This window comes from Macaca fascicularis, chromosome 7, assembly GCF_037993035.2.
Source record: "Macaca fascicularis isolate 582-1 chromosome 7, T2T-MFA8v1.1".
NCBI lineage: Eukaryota > Metazoa > Chordata > Mammalia > Primates > Cercopithecidae > Macaca > Macaca fascicularis.
This window is the reverse complement of record NC_088381.1, coordinates 535,001-551,698: the sequence shown is the minus strand read 5'-3', so window position 1 is coordinate 551,698 and position 16,698 is coordinate 535,001. Positions and strand designations below refer to the sequence as shown.

The 16,698-nt window shown below is 52.9% G+C and overlaps 1 protein-coding gene across 14 annotated transcripts in view; it reads right to left on the bottom strand.

The window, feature by feature from the left end:
* The window catches only part of CYFIP1 (cytoplasmic FMR1 interacting protein 1), a 120,247-nt gene that overhangs the window by 84,980 nt on the left and 18,569 nt on the right, over window positions 1-16,698 (bottom strand). For 2 of the 14 annotated variants that reach the window (XM_065547621.2, XM_073995244.1), the window contains exon 1: window positions 3,362-3,532. The exons of the other annotated variants lie outside the window; for them this stretch is intronic. The gene's annotated coding sequence lies outside the window, so the exon portion shown is untranslated. Of the gene's footprint in view, window positions 1-3,361; window positions 3,533-16,698 lie in introns of those variants that run through there. 14 annotated transcript variants of the gene reach the window in all.

The window sequence follows — 16,698 nt, the reverse complement described above, 5'->3', positions numbered from 1 at the left end:
AGGGACAGGTCCGAGTGGCAGTGCAGGGGGCTGTGAAGCCAGAATTGACACGGAGCTGCCACCCACTGAAGGCAAGTCAGAACCACAGCCCGAGTCTCCTCAGGGTGTTTGCTTACTAAAATCAAAATATCAACATCCTCCTAGGCTTTTAACAAGACCCAGATCTCACATCATAACATCCAGCCATCCACTTACAGTCCATATTACTCAGCACACAAAGAACGAGGAACGTCTACGCTCCTACAGGAAAAGACAGTCAACAGATCCCAAAATAACACAGGTGTTGCAATTATCCGCCCGACTTTAAAGCAACTACTGTGCCGTGAAAGGCTCTAACGATCCTAACACTCCCAAAGTGAATGAAAAAATGGAAATCAGCAACAGGCAACAAAAGCAAGATATAAAGAAGAACCAAATGGAAATTTCAAAACTAAAAGACACACTACTGAAATGTTAAAAAAAAAAAAAAAATCGGGAAAGATTCGGTGAACTTGAAGATGGAGCAATGTAAGTTTTCTCATCTGAATACCAGCGAGAAAAAAGACTGAAAAAATTTGGGCGACCTTCGGGACAAGAGAAAAGGTTTAACATCTGTGTCATGAGTGGCAAAGGAAAAGGGGAAAGCAAGCAGTGATGAAAACCAGCTGAAAAAAATGACAGAAAACACCCTGAATTTGGAGAAAGTCTTTTGCCTACAGATTCAAGAAGCTCTATGGATCCCAAACAAGACAAACTCAAGAAATCCACACCCAGACACGTCACGGTCAAACGGCTGAAAACTAAAGATAAAGGAAAACGGATCTTGAAAACAGCAGGAGAAACGTGACACGGCAGAGCGCAGAGCAACAGTGGGAGGGCCGTGGACTTCTCCCGGGCACCAGGCAGGCCGGAGGGCGGGCACAACGTGCCTAAGCCTACAGCGGGGAGGTGCCAACTCGGGATCCTCCCTCAAGGCGGGAATGCGTCTTCCAGAAGGCAGGTGAAGCCAGGACGTGGGCAGAGGAGGAAAACAGAGAACACGCCAGCCAGGCCAGCGGCTCAGGCTGACAGGAAGGGAGGCGGAATCACCAAGCAGAGGCAGCAGGCAGGGTAAGCAGCCAGGGCGCAGGACACACAACGACCCCATAGCTCTTCCAAAGTGCTTGGCGGTCAAATGCGAAAATCAACGTCCTGTCTGATGGGCCTTCCAGTGTACGTAAGTGTAAATTACACAAATACGTCACATGTAAATTATAAACCATTTCTAGGTATATAATTGTATAAATCATATAAACAAGACAACTGTAACATAAAAGGAAGAGGGTAAACCTGGATGGGGTAAGATTTCTATGTCCCACTGGAAGTAGTGAAAAGCAGACTTTTCAGATCCTAAGCAGAATGTGAAATGTTAATAAGCATGGACTTTGAAATCCTTAGAGCGACTACTGACAAGAGCAGTGCAGCCAGGTGCTGCAGTCCCAGCTACTGGAAGGCTGAGGAGAGAGGATGGCTTGAGCCCAGGATTTCAAAGCCTGCCTGGGCAAAACAGTGAAATCCTGTCTCTTTAAAAAGAAAAAAAAATTAAAATACTCTTTTAAAAAAGCTATCCAAAACAAAAAAGATAACATATAGATAATTTAGAATAAATTAAAACAGACTACAAAATGTTTTTAAAAACCTAAAAGGAAATAAAGCAATGATAAAGATAGTGATCTAACAGAAGTCAGATAATAAAATGGTAGACCTGAATCAAAACACATTGATAATTATATTATCATAATAATCTAAAAACACCAATTAGAAGAGGTTGTCAGAATAGATAAATAAAATCCTAACCCAACTATATTGCATCTACAAGAAACTTACTTCAAATATACTGATACAGGTAGGTAAGTTGAAAGCAAAAGGGGAAAAAGGTGAACCAGGCAAGCGCTGGCCAAAAGGAAGCTGGGCGGCTATGTCAGCACCAGCGACAGCCAGCCTCAGAGCAAGGGACTCATCAGAGAGGGAGAAGGAAGGGGTCAGCTCCCCAAGGAGCCAGAACAATCCTAAATGTGAACGCACCGGCCAAAAGGCTTCCTTCCCATTACACCAGGCAAAAGCTGACAGAGCTGGAAGGAGAAATGCCGTAGCCAACCCTGAATCTGTTTCACTTTCTGTGATTTCAATTACCCGAGGTCAACTGCACTCCACAAATATTCAATGGAAAACTCCATTCACAAACAATCCGTAAGTTTTAAACTGTGCGCTGTTCTGAGTAGGGTGATAAACTCTCAGGCCGTCCTGCTCCCCCAGCCTGGGCCATGAACCATCCCCTTGTCCAGCGTGTCCACGCTGCATGTGCGACCCGCGGGGGAGAACGCAGTAGCCGGCTGGGTCGCCAGCACGGGACTGGGGCGGTATCGCCAGGCTGCTGGTCAAGGTCAGCGGCAGCCTAAGGCTGCATCACAATACCTGCTCCGCTCACCTCTCTGCCATCTCACGGCGGGCACCAAAGGGTGAGCACGGTACCACAACGTATTCTGAGAGAGAAAGACCACATTTACACTACTTTTATGACAGTATATTGTTAGACAACTGTTCTATCATTACTGTTGTAATCTCTTACTGTGCCTAATTTACAAATTAAAGTTTACCACTGGTATGCAAGTTCGGAAAAACAGAGACTCTGCAGGGTCCAGTACTGTCTCTGGGCTCGGGCATCCACAGTGGGTGTTGGGCCAGTTCCACAGATAATGGAAACAACTGCAGGCCAATCCCCAATGGCGGCTGGAGACGCCACCCATTTTCTCAGGAACTGACTGGAAATCAGGGAGAACAGAGGCAGGGGCCGCACTGCCAGCCACCTGGACCTCCCCGACACGGAAGGGAACGCCCCCGACTGCAGCAGTGATCTGCTGCATGTTCCTCACTAGAAATCTACATGTAGCAGAAACTCTCGTCCACTTCCCTCCACATTACAGCTTCCCGTTCCACACCCCTCAGAGAGGAGAAGTGCAGGGCAGCCCTGGCCGGGTGGGTGCAGGGTCCAGCCCCAGCACTGCCTGCAGAGCCAGTGTGGGGGGCCTCCCCTCGGTGTCCACTCAGGCACCTCAGGGCTGACGTGGTTCCGAGGGGCCAGGCTGCCTGAGGACGTGCCTCGGTCCCACAGGGGCTGCTCGTGCTCTGCGGCTCCAGCCCAGAGTCCCACAGTCTGCCCTTTCTGCGGCCTGAACCCAGACAGTGCCAGGAGAAGCCTGGGGGCGCGTCTAGTCATGCCCGGGCCCCACGTGGGTCAACGAGAAGACGGGTTGGACCGAGCACCCTGGGAGGCCACAGAGCCCACATGGCAACAGCCCCTGACCCCACGCAGCAGCCACAGGGCCTCGCCTTCCTCCCTCACCTCTGCCCAGGAGAGGCCAAGATGACTCGTGGTGGAGGAAGGTGGGGAGGAGAGCCCCAGACAGGCTCAGGGAGAACTGCTCGTGCGTCAGCAGGGACCACTGACGTCGAACCCACGGAAAAACTCCAGATGCACAGCTCGTTCCAAGTCGGTGCTTGCGGACTTCTTTCTTTGAATAAAAATAACGGTATTTATGTGGTCAATGGAATGTTACCCTTAAAAGAAAGGACCTTCTGACAAGTTACAACATGGTTGAAACTTAGACCTTATGCTAAGTGAAATAAGCCAGTCACAAAAGAAGAAACGCCGCATGATTCCACTCACATGAATTACCTAAAGCGGTCAAACTCAGAAACAGAAAGGAGAACAGTGGCGACAGGGGCTGCCTGGCAGGGCTGGGGAGTTGGTGTTTAGCGGATAGAGTTTTAGCTTGGAAAGATGAAAAGCTCTAGATGGATAGTGGTGGTGGCTGCAGAATAAGGTGAAATGTACTTAATGCCACCGAGCTGTACACTTAAAATGGTGAAGATGGGGGGAGGACGCGGTGGCTCCAGCCTGTAATCCCAGCACTTTGGGAGGCTGAGGTGGGCAAATCACGAGGTCAGGAGTTCGAGACCGGCCTGGCCAACATGGTGAAACGTCATCTCTACTAAAAATACAAAAAATTAGCTGGGCATAGTGGCAGGCACCTGAAATCCCAGCCACTCGGGAGGCTGAAGCAGGAGGATCGCTTGAACCCAGGAGGCGGAGGTTGCAGTGAGCCGAGACCGCGCCACTGCACTCCAGCCTGGCGACAGAGGTGAGACTCCGTCTCAAAAAAAAAAAAAAAAAAAAGGTGAAGATGGGGTAAAGCTTGTATTATTCATATTTCACTACACTCAAAAATAGCAATGTTTGTTGCTGATTAATCGGAAAACATGGAAAAGGAAAAAGAAACCTTATCATCAATCATCACCATCCCTTTCAAAAACAAGATACTATCACACAAACTGCTCTGTACGCTCTTTTTTCTCCCAGCTTCCATAAAACTTCTCAATCATCAGCGCACTGTGCAGACTGCTGGCCGGGCCCTGCTGTGGCGAACTGCTGTTCTCTCCTATTCTTCACATTTTCATATTTCAGGTTTTTCTTTCTTTCTTTTTTTTTGAGACTGAGTCTCGCTCTGTCACCCAGGCTGGAGTGCAGTGGCTGGATCTCGGCTCACTGCAAGCTCCGCCTCCCAGGTTTACGCCATTCTCCTGCCTCAGCCTCCCAAGTAGCTGGGACTACAGGCACCGCCACCTCGCCCGGCTAGGTTTTTTCTATTTTTTAGTAGAGACGGGGTTTCACCGTGATGTTTCAGGTTTTTCATGATCACAGGCAGCCCTCCCACACCCGCCTTGGTATGTCATGCCAAGCACCTGTCACTGCACGCTCACGGCCTCAGCCCGGCCCGCTTCCACGGGCTCTCCGTCCGTGCATCTTCCACAGATGCGAATCTGCACAGCCTCTGCCTCACCCCGGTACGCGGACTTGGAGTCATTGGCTCTAAATCCAAGTCTCCAAGGTCTCAGCCCTGGCAGCATGGGTGCAGGGTCTGGCCTGGGCACCGCCTGCACAGCCAGCGTGGGGGCCCTGGCGGTGTCCACTCTACACAGACACATCAGAGCTCATGTCTCATCCCGTCTTGCTCGGACTCCTCACAGTCCCACCTCCCAAATCTCTTCCAAGTTCATTTACTTCGCTCCGTCTGTAACTGCCGCCAGCGGACCCTGCACGGCTCATCAGCACCCACTGCTGGAGAACAAAGGCAGTGCCTGACTCCAGCCGCCTGCACCCTGGGATTTTTTCGGCTCTCCTTTTGTCCTCCCATGAATGCCACGTCCCACGGGGATCTTCCCCCAGCACTGCCATCCAGCACAGCCTCCAGTCTCCTTCCGCGTCTACCAAGAAGCCCTCATTCCCAGGCAGGAGCACCAGGTCTGGCCTGGTCACTGCAAAGCCAGCGTCCACTGCCCCTGGAATGGAGCCTCAATTGTATCTGACCAGCCTTTATAAGTGGCTGCCACGGTGCAGATATCCAACAGCATAATTAAAGTCACGTATTTGGAGCGGCATACAAACTGTTCTGCCAGTGCTACCAACCAGCACTTTAGAGTTTAACAACAGGATCACGTTTCTGTGTCTGCTGGTTCAGCTCGCATGGAGAGGTACCTGGATGTCCACTGGCTGGGCCTGGTCAGAGCAGGGCAACGGGTGACCAGGCACAGAGGAAAGACCACGTGAGGACACACAGAGAAGGTGGCCATTCACAAGCAGAGGCCAACCCTGCTGGCCCCCTGATCTCAGATTCCCGGTTCCAGAACTGAGAGAAAGAAAGTCCTGCCTGAGGCCGGGCGCGGTGGCTCAAGCCTGTAATCCCAGCACTTTGGGAGGCCGAGGCGGGCGGATCACGAGGTCAGGAGATCGAGACTATCCTGGCTAACACAGTGAAACCCCATCTCTACTAAAAATACAAAAAACTAGCCGGGCGAGGTGGCGGGCGCCTGTAGTTCCAGCTACTTGGGAGGCTAAGGCGGGAGAATGGCGTGAACCCGGGAGGTGCAGCTTGCAGTGAGCCGAGATCACGTCACTGCACTCCAGCCTGGGAGACACAGCGAGACTCCATCTCAAAAAAAAAAAAAAAAAAAAAAGAAAGTCCTGCCTGACCTGTGGTGTTTTGTTAATGGAGCCCCAGAAAATGAACGCAGAGCCAAGAACAGGTAGGACAGAGTCACCCAGGCAGGACGCAGATTCCCTGCGCTGTCTGCCAGGGAAGAACCCACAGGAGCTGGTATTTTGCTGATCACGAAAACAATACGTGCTCCAGGCAGAAAGAGCATGCTGCTGGGAGCGAGCCAAGCCAGCCAGACCTGCACGAGCTCCGCCACAAGGCGCCACCGTGCCACTTCCAGTTGCCTGTGCCCCCGGCCTCCCCAGGCGGCAAACCAACCCAGAAATCACACGCCCACCCTCAGTTTATGTCACTGAACAACAAAAGAGATGTTTTTTCCTTCCTTGACTGATTTTCTATCAGCACCAGTTCTCAACTCTCAAATCCTATAGCTTGTCAAGATATAAAAATGAATTTAAATATGGCAGGGGAATTGCTGTTTTAACAAGCCATCGATTAGTTTATTTTGTAAATTTAAGAGATTTTGGCCAGGCGCGGTGGCTCACACCTGTAATCCCAGCACTTTGGGAGGCCGAGGCGGGTGGATCACGAGGTCAGGAGATCGAGACCATCCTGGCCAACGTGGTGAAACCCCGTCTCTACTAAAAGTACAAAAAAAAATTAGCCAGGCATGGTGGCAGGCGCCTGTAGTCCCAGCTACTGGGGAGGCTGAGGCAGGAGAATGGTGTGAATCCAGGAGGTGGAGCTTGCAGTGAGCTGAGATCGCACCACTGCACTCCAGCCTGGGTGACAGAGCGAGACTCCATCTCAAAAAAAAAAAAAAGAAAGAGTTTTTAAAAATGAAGATTTCAAAGGAGGGCATACTTATCATACTTTGCTGCTCTTCCAGTGATGTCCTCAGAGTCCCAGGTCAGTCTCTGAGTGTCTCATGGTTCGGATGCTCCTCTGCTCTAGGCAGCTGCAGGGCAGTTTGCAGAGTGAGCAGCATCTACCGGGCGGCGGAAGATTGGCTGGGCGTCTGAGCTCACGCCATGCTGCACACCTCACTCACCTGCTCGATCATGGAACCCCAGGTGGGCTTCAAGGGACCCACGGTGGGCAAGAGGCAAAGGTTCCCAGTGCCACCCACTGGAAGGGCAGTGTCCACAGGGCATGCTGGGGGCCCCATGGGTCCATCTCCTTCCCTCCACATGTTACTGGCTGCCCCTCAGCCTCAGATCCACACAGATGCAGTCTCAAGAAGTGGTCCTCACAGCTACCTTAAGGTGGAGGTCACCCTGACACACCGGCAAATCAGTGGAGGGAGGCTGGGTGGGGTCGCCAGCTGCCCCGGGACCCACAGCCGCACAGCAAGGATGAGAACCGCCTCGACCCAGTGCCGTGTGCCCACCCAGGGGGTCAAAGCCAGAGGAACAGAGGTACAGATGGCCACTTTCCAAGGGCGAGTGCAGGTGCTGGAGACCGGCTCAGGCTTGAGGGGCAGGACAGAGGCAGCACGGAGCTGGAGCCACAGACAGAGCTGCCCCGGGGTGGGCAGGCAGCAGGGGCCAGGGAGGCAGGAGAGCAGGGTCAAGGACACAACTCCTCTCCTGCCCTGCTGGCCCCAGCGAGCCCTGAGGATGCTGGAGAACACTGGGGACAGCAGGCCAAGGGGCAAAGGCAAAGGAGGCATGCGCCAGTGCTTCCCCCAACTAGAAAACGGGCAGATCTGCCCAAGCTCCTGGTCCTTAGCCCGTCCAGATGTGGCCAGCCCTCGCCATATTCCCCCTGCAAGCTCATGGGCTCAGGGCATCAGCCAGTGCCTCCTCATGCTGCCCTCGGGGAACCAGTTCCCAGAGAGGCCCTGGACCCCACTTCTCCACACAGCGGACATCCCAGAAGATGGGAGGGTGATTTCTGTAAAACCTCACAGTCATCACATGCTTCAAGACAAAGAACAGTGAATCACAGAATTGTTTTCTTTAATGTGATCTGGGGCTGGGCACAGTGGCTCACGCCTGTAATCCTAGCACTATAGGAGGCCAAAGCGGGCGGATCGCTTAAGGTCAGGAGTTTGAGACCAGCCTGGGCAACACGGCGAAACCTTGTCTCCTACTAAAAATACAAAACTCAGCTGGGCATGGTGGTGGGTGCCTGTAATCCCAGCTACTTGGGAAACTGAGGCAGGAGAATCACTTGAACCCAGGAGTCGGAGGTGGTAGTGAGCTGAGATCGCACCACTGCACTCCAGCCTGGGTGACAGAGTGAGACTCTGTCTCAAAAATAAATAAATAAATAAAATAAATGTGACCTGGTCCTTTTCCCTGTGTCTGGGCAGCATGAGGGCAGGTGGCTGGGAAGGAGGAGACGTCGCTCGTGCTCAGCAGGCAGCTCGGTCAGCAGGTCATAACCCTGAGTCCTGGTAGAACTCAACAGTCTTGAAAATGACAGACACTAGGCTGCAAAAAATAAAATAAATAAATGGAAATTAAAGCAGCCAAGACTAACTTTAACCTGGAAGCAGAGGTGGTGCCAACAGATTAAAAGGGAAAAGGAAAAAACAAAGTTTGTGTGTACGAGTGTCTCTGTGTGTGAGAGTGTGTGCCTTCAATAAGCCAGCATCCCTGGGAGAACACAGGCCCCATGGAAAACCGGCCTCAGACACCAGACAAAACAAAGAAGTCAAACGAGACAGGGGCTTCGGAGACAGGCCTCTCAGGGGAGGCTCAGGGGCAGGTGGCCGGGAAGGGTGGGGGCTGGTAAAGGGGGAACGGGTGGGCCATACCATCCAGATGGCCCCACGGCCCCACGGCGGCCCCAAGACAGCAGTGTGCACGCGGCCACTCTGGCCAGGCCCAGGCCCCCGAGGTGCCGGCAAGCGCACAGCAGAATGGTGGCTGCACACACAGGGACAACGTGCACTGCCCGCTCCACCCAGCCCCTAGCCACAGAGGGACCTTGTATTTTACCAGATTAGAGGATAAACTTTTGAGACATGTTTACTTCTCTTTCCACCCCAGGTCAAGAGGGAGCTTTTCACAGGGACCGAACAGTCGTCTCTGTAGGTGTAAAAATAGAAACTGCCAAGACAGCTCAACACCAAGGTTGCAAAACGTGGAGAAGCCACAATCCAGAAAATGCAGAAGCGAAGGCATGGGTGCCGTGCAGGCGGCACGCTGATCTAACTCCCGCCACCGCGCCCCGCGCCCACAGAGGTGGAGAGATGCTTTGCTAGAAAGAGGGTCTTCCCAGCATTTCCAAACCAGTCATTTAAAAATTTTACAACTTGTGGTCGGGCGTGGTGGCTCACGCCTGTAATCCCAGCACTTTGGGAGGCCGAGACGGGCAGATCACGAGGTCAGGAGATCGAGATCATCCTGGCTAACACGGTGAAACCCCGTCTCTACTAAAAAATACAAAAAACTAGCCGGGCGAGGTGGCGGCACCTGTAGTCCCAGCTACTCAGGAGGCTGAGGCAGGAGAATGGTGTGAACCCGGGAGGCGGAGCTTGCAGTGAGCTGAGATCTGGCCACTGCACTCCAGCCTGGGTGACAGAGCAAGACTCCGTCTCAAAAAAAAAAAAAAAATTTTACAATTTGTAAGCATTCCACTTGTCCAACTAAACAGCATAATCAAACAAAGACAAACTATGAAATGTTTCTGCAAACGTGCACAAGGCATGAGCTGATTTTCTTCCTCTTCTATATGCAGAAGGATGGCACTTTCCAGAAAACTAGAAACTTCCAATATTTTTGTGCAATCTGTTCATGTAAAACAGGCATAAAATAAATCATCGTAAGAAGAAAAGCATACTTCGCTGTCCCTTTCTCTCCCAGGTGTAGAAAGAATGTGGAATGTGCCCTTCTGTATTTCCAAGCAAGGGACAGCGCCAGCATGGCTGCAGCTGGTTTTCCCGGGCTCAACGGCCTGACTGCAGGCCTGCAGCACAGACAGGCTGTCACGACCAGCAAGGCTAAAAGTGCACAGTTAAAAACCAATATAATCGGCCGGGCGCGGTGGCTCAAGCCTGTAATCCCAGCACTTTGGGAGGCCGAGACGGGCGGATCACGAGGTCAGGAGATCGAGACCATCCTGGTTAACACGGTGAAACCCCGTCTCTACTAAAAAATACAAAAAATTAGCCGGGCGCGGTGGTGGGCGCCTGTAGTCCCAGCTACTCGGGAGGCTGAGGCAGGAGAATGGCGTGAACCCGGGAGGCGGAGCTTGCAGTGAGCTGAGATCCGGCCACTGCACTCCAGCCCGGGCGACACAGCGAGACTCTGTCTCAAAAAAAAAAAAAAACAAAAAAAAAAACCAATATAACATCTTCTAGCCTAGCTTTATTACTGAAGTAATTTGATTTTTTTCTCTTTTTTTAGATGGAGTCTCGTTCTTGTCTCCCAGGCTGGAGTGCAGCGGCGCAATCTCGGCTCACTGCAACCTCTGCCTCCCAGGTTCAAGCAATTTTCCTGCCTCAGCCTCTCGAGTAGCTGGTATTACAGGCACACGCCACCACACCCAGCTAATTTTTGTATTTTGGTAGAGACGGGGTTTCACCATGTTGGTCAGGCTGATCTTGAACTCCTGATCTCAGGTGATCCGCCCGCCTCGGCCTCTACAGGTGCTGGGATTACAAGTGTGAGGTAATCTTTTTTTAATGCACAAAAACTTCAACTTCCATTCTCAAAACCAGCTCAAAAGAACGGCCTCATCAACAGAGAAACAGAAATCAAGTTTGAAAATCACAATGAGGTGCTGATGTCTAAGAGAGAGTGTGCCAAGGAACCCTGAGAGAGAGTGCATGTCCCCACGCCACACGGCCTCCGCCCCCCACCCTCGGGCTGCAGCCCCTTCGGCCAGGGTCAGGCTGCCTCTGGGAGAGGTCTCCCAACACCAAGTGGTCTCGCAACCTCCTAACACGGCCCCCCAGACTTCCCGCTACCTTCCCGTGCGGCCTGACCGCCTCTGATCCCCCAGGTGCCGCCAAACCTGCACTCACCTCTGCTTCTCTTCCTGTCACTCTCCTGCTCACTTTCACTGGCCTCTCTGCCTACAGCTGTGGTTTTCAAACCATGCGCCATGAAACCCCAGAGTGCCCCAACATAGCAAAGGAGAGCAGTTGTCTTTATCTGTCAAATTTGTATGAAAAGGCTACTCTGATGCTAACATAATTAACAAAAGGCAGAGAAGGGGTCCAGCATTCCACAGAATAAAGTCTCAATCGCTCACAGAACACCCAAGGGCCTCCCTCGTCTCCCACACCCCTGGGCCATGGAGGATCCGCTGTGCCGTCCACCATTCCCACTGCCCCAGGTGGAGCCCTCGGGACAATGACAACACGCACCTCAGCCTGGGGCTGGGCTGCCAGGCACACAGATGAGCTCGGGGAAGCCCCACTGGCCCACCTGGCAGATACCTGGGTTGCGCAGGCATCGGGCTGGTGGAGGGGCTGTTTCTCTCCCCCCTGTGTGCACCTGCGCCACACACAGACCGCACGACCGATGACGGAGTGTTCCTCGACAACGGCCATTCCTTCATCGTACACCCGAATCCAGGGCACGTGTAAAAGGCACAAAGGGAAGAGGACGGCGTTTCCCACTCCACCTACTCTTTCTGTTAGAGCAGACCCACCACGGCAGTCTCCGGGAGGACAGTCACACCACAGACGGGGCACTCCCAAGCTCAGGAGAAGAGTGGGGTCCCCACTCACAGATGCCGACACTGGGCCCGGAAGGGCAGGGAGGCTGCCACAGCCCCATGGCCTGCCTCACGTGCCTCAGTGGCGTGGCCTGTGTGGCCAGGAAGTCCCGCCTGCTCAGGAGGCCATGTGCTCGGCTGGACACCAGGCATGACCTCAGGTGCTTGGCAAAGCAATTCCACTGCTGGCCATGCTGGCTGGGGTTTCTCAGCCTGCTCTGATTCCTGCGGCTTGAGAGGAAGGGAACTGGTTGCCGCCCACCTTGTCCCCCACCTTATCACTGCGCCCGACAGACCATGTATCTGCTGGGTCCCATGGCGCACGGCTGAGGAACAGGCCCTATGGGCAACTGAGCCCCGTGCTTCCCCTCCCCACCCGCCCTGCAGGTTCTCCTCTCAGGGCCCAGGAGGGTGCAGGTTGATGACCAAAGGCTACATGGTGGCCACCAGATTGTCTTCACCCAGCATCCGCACCTACTGATGTGCCTGTTCTTCTCTCCTTGTCTCTCCCTCCCCCAGTAAGGACCTGGACCCCTGAATCCCCACCTGGCTGGCCTGGGTGTGGCCTGGCCCTGCCAGGGTCTGGCACAGCCCAGTAGCAGCCCAGCACTTCTCCTGCACCAAGTACACCCACGAGGGGCTGCAGGCTCCCTCACGCGCCTGGCCTGTGGGCCGAGTGTCTCCCAGGATCCCCCACTGCACCCGGCCTGTGGGCCGAGTGTCTCCCAGGATCCCCCACTGCACCTGGCCTGTGGGCAGAGTGTCTCCCAGGATCCCCCACTGCACCCGGCCTGTGGGCAGAGTGTCTCCCAGGATCCCCCACTGCACCCGGCCTGTGGGCAGAGTGTCTCCCAGGATCCCCCACTGCACCCGGCCTGTGGGCAGAGTGTCTCCCAGGATCCCCCACTGCACCCGGCCTGTGGGCAGGTGTCTCCCAGGATCCCCTACTGCCTCCAGCCTGAGGTCAAGCCCATGACGTTAGCTACCACCTACACTACACCTCACTCCCCAATCTCTATCAAGGGTCCCACTGTCAAGACACTTGGGCTGGAAACACCAGCGTCAACCTTGCCAGCTTCCTCCACATGCACCAAGAGACCGCACAGTTCCCACGCAGTGGGGTGGTCTGTGCCCGCGGGTGCCCCATTTCAGCGGGCTCATGCTGTGGGATGTCCCAGGCACCTCGCCGGAAACGTCCCTGCAGAGGCGGGAGCTCTGTAAGCGGGCAGTGCCACAGAACATCCCCAGTGACTGTGAACCAAGCAGGGATCTCAGCGGGAGCTTCTCAGGTAAACCAGAATCCTGATCTTAAAGCCAGCTCCCTCCCAGTCTTCATGAAAACTGTGGGAAAGGTGTCCAGGCCATTTAGCTGTCCATCAAAGGAACAAAAGCAGAGAGCAGCTCTTTCACTGAGGTCATATAAATCTTTTCCATCATTCCAGCGACACCTGCACATTCAGGACACGCGAAGGAACCACCACTGGCCCGTGCATGAACCACGCAGCCTGCTTCGGGGCTGCCTGCCCTCCTCCTGCTTAGGCCTGAGGCAAGCCTGACAGTACCACATCTGGGCAGAAAAGCCTGGAGCGTGTTTTCGGATGACTTTCCTAGCAGCACATCCCAGGAGGTTTCTTAGGCCACACAGTGTCTTTAAAGCTGCAGGTGGCTTTGGGCCAGGTGCCCTCCGATGGGGGCCATGAACAAGGTGGAGCCGGACACCAGTATGGCGCTTCCCGGCAGAATCCAGGGGTCACTTCTGCTTTTATAATTTAATCTGAATGTCCTTTTAATTTGTGTTTCTTTTATTTATTATTTATTTATTATTTTATTTATTTTTAAGATGGAGTCTCACTGTCACCCAGGTTGGAGTGCAAGTAGCACAGTCTCAGCTCACTGCAACCTCCGCCTCCTGTGTTCAAGCGACTCTCTTGCCTCAGCCTCCCGAGTAGCTGGGATGACAGGCATGCGCCACCATGCCGGGCTAATTTTTGTATTTTTAGTATTTAGTAGTAATTTATTTATTTATTTATTTTTTTTTTTTTTTTTTTTTTGAGACGGAGTCTCGCTCTGTCGCCCAGGCTGGAGTGCAGTGGCGCGATCTCGGCTCACTGCAAGCTCCGCCTCCTGGGTTTACGCCATTCTCCTGCCTCAGCCTCCTGAGTAGCTGGGACTACAGGCGCCCGCCACCGCGCCCGGCTAATTTTTTTTTTTTGTATTTTTAGTAGAGACGGGGTTTCACCGTGGTCTCGATCTCCTGACCTTGTGATCCGCCCGCCTCGGCCTCCCAAAGTGCTGGGATTACAGGCGTGAGCCACCGCGCCCGGCCAGTAGTAATTTATTTAGTAGTAATTTTGTGTTTTTAGTAGAGACGGGGTTTCACCATGTTGGCCAGGCTGGTCTCGAACTCCTGACCTCAAGTGATCCACCGGCTTTGGCCTCCCAAAGTGCTGGGATTGCAGGCACGAGCCACTGTGCCTGGCCTTAATTTTCATTTCTTTTATAATCACTGAGATGAAGCATATTTCTATGCATTAACCAGTCTGCTTTTCTTCTTATTTGAGACAGGGTCTCACTGTTAACCAGGCTGAAGTGCAGTGGTGATCACCGCTTACTGCAGCCTCAACTTCTCAGGCTCAAGTGATCCTCCCACCTCAGCCCCCCAGGTAGCTGGGACTACAGGTATGCACCACCACGTCTGGCTACTTTTTTTGAATTTTAGTAGAGACAGGGTCTTGCCATGTTGCCCAGGCTGGTCTTGAACTCCAGAGCTCAAGTGATCCTCCAGCCTTGGCCTCCCAAACATGCTGAAATTACAGGCACGAGCCACTTCCCCCTGCCTATTTTTCTTCATGTGTAACTTGCCAGCTTGGGTTGTTTGCCTCTTTGTTTTTTTTTAAATCCTTGGAATCTTGGTATTTTCTTCAGCAACTGACAGATGGACTTACTATACTAACAACATTAAAGACATTAAAGCTTTGTGAGAGTTGGTACAAAACTTTTTCCAGGTCAAGCTACTTTCTTTTTCACTTCATTTACTATTTTCTTTGAAACTAAGTTTTAACTTTTTATCACATCAGCCTTTCCCTTTGGAATTTCCTGTTTCACTTCTAAATTTACCAAGGAGGAAGAACTCGGCCAGCCCAGGCCCAGGGAAGGAAGCAGTTTATAATCATAGCCCCAGTTTCTGCAAACTGCTGTCGCCACAATAGAAACCAAACAACTGCTCAGGTGAGAAGCATGTCAAGGCAGCACGCTATAGCTAATCTCAGAGAGTTAATTTAAAAGTAATCTTGGCCGGGCGCGGTGGCTCAAGCCTGTAATCCCAGCACTTTGGGAGGCCGAGACGGGCGGATCACGAGGTCAGGAGATCAAGACCATCCTGGCTAACACGGTGAAACCCCGTCTCTACTAAAAAATACAAAAAACTAGCCGGGCGAGGTGGCGGGCACCTGTAGTCCCAGCTACTCGGGAGGCTGAGGCAGGAGAATGGCGTAAACCCGGGAGGCGGAGCTTGCAGTGAGCCGAGATCGCGCCACTGCACTCCAGCCTGGGTGACAGAGCCAGACTCCGTCTCAAAAAAAAAAAAGTAATCTTGAGATCAATAAAAATTTCAGCAAACTGATTGGTAGTAGGATTTTTAAAACTGGGCCTCAGATACATAACAATTCTTGGACTCTGACCTGCTCTCACCATAATTAGTAATGTTTAATGACGTCGAAGACGTGCAAACCCACTACCCACACCGCAAGGCAGAGTCCTGCTTGTGATCCACAGTGAGCCCCTGTCCACACCCCCAGGCATCGATCCCCTGCTTTCTTCTGCATAAACTGTATCTCATCTCTATTCTTTTTTTTTTTTTTGAGACGGAGTTTTGCTCTTGTTGCCCAGGCTGGAGTGCAATGGTGCGATCTCAACTCACTGCAACCTCCGCCTCCCAGGTTCAAGCGATTCTCGTGCCTCAGCCTCCCAAGTAGCTGGGATTACAGGCGTGCGCCACCATGCCCGGCTTTTTTTTTTTCTTAGACGGAGTTTTGCTCTTGTTGCCCAGGCTGGAGTGCGATGGCACAATCTCGGCTCACCACAATCTCCACCTCCCGGGTTCAAGCGATTCTCCTGCCTCAGCCTCCCGAGTAGCTGGGACTACAGGCGTGCGCCACCACACCCGGCTGATCTTGTATTTTTAGTGGAGACGGGTTTTTCCATGTTGGTCATGTTGGTCTCGAACTCCCGACCTCAGGTGATCCACCCGCCTCAGCCTCCCAAAGTGCTATTACAGGCCTGAGCTACCGTGCCCGGCCAATTTTGTATTTTATTTTTTTAGTAGAGACAGGGTTTCTCCATGTTGGTCAAGCTGGTCTTGAACTCCCAACCTCAGGTGATCCTCCCAACCTCAGCTGATCCGCCCGCCTCAGCCTCCCAAAGTGCTGAGATTACAGGTGCGAGCCACTGCGCCCAGCCATAGCTCATTTATATTCTTACAAAGCATCTTTTTTTTTTTTTTTTTGAGACGGAGTCTCGCTCTGCCGCCCAGGCTGGAGTGCAGTGGCGCGATCTCGGCTCACTGCAAGCTCCGCCTCCCGGGTTCCCGCCATTCTCCTGCCTCAGCCTCCCGAGTAGCTGGGACTACAGGCGCCCACAACCGCGCCCGGCTAATTTTTTGTATTTTTAGTAGAGACGGGGTTTCACCGTGGTCTCGATCTCCTGACCTTGTGATCCGCCCGCCTCGGCCTCCCAAAGTGCTGAGATTACAGGTGCGAGCCACCGCGCCCAGCCATAGCTCATTTATATTCTTACAAAGCATCTTTTAGTTGAGTTGTTATAAAAGGGATATCATCGATAGTCACCTGGCCTATTCACGCCGTGCCCACTGCTATCACCAGACGCAGGCACACTGCCAGGCGGAGCTCCTGGAGCACCATTTTGACATGCGCGTGCTATTCCACGCAACCCACAAGCCAGGCTGCCTGTCCTGTCTCCTGCTGCCCAGAGCCAGCGCCATTGCAGACAC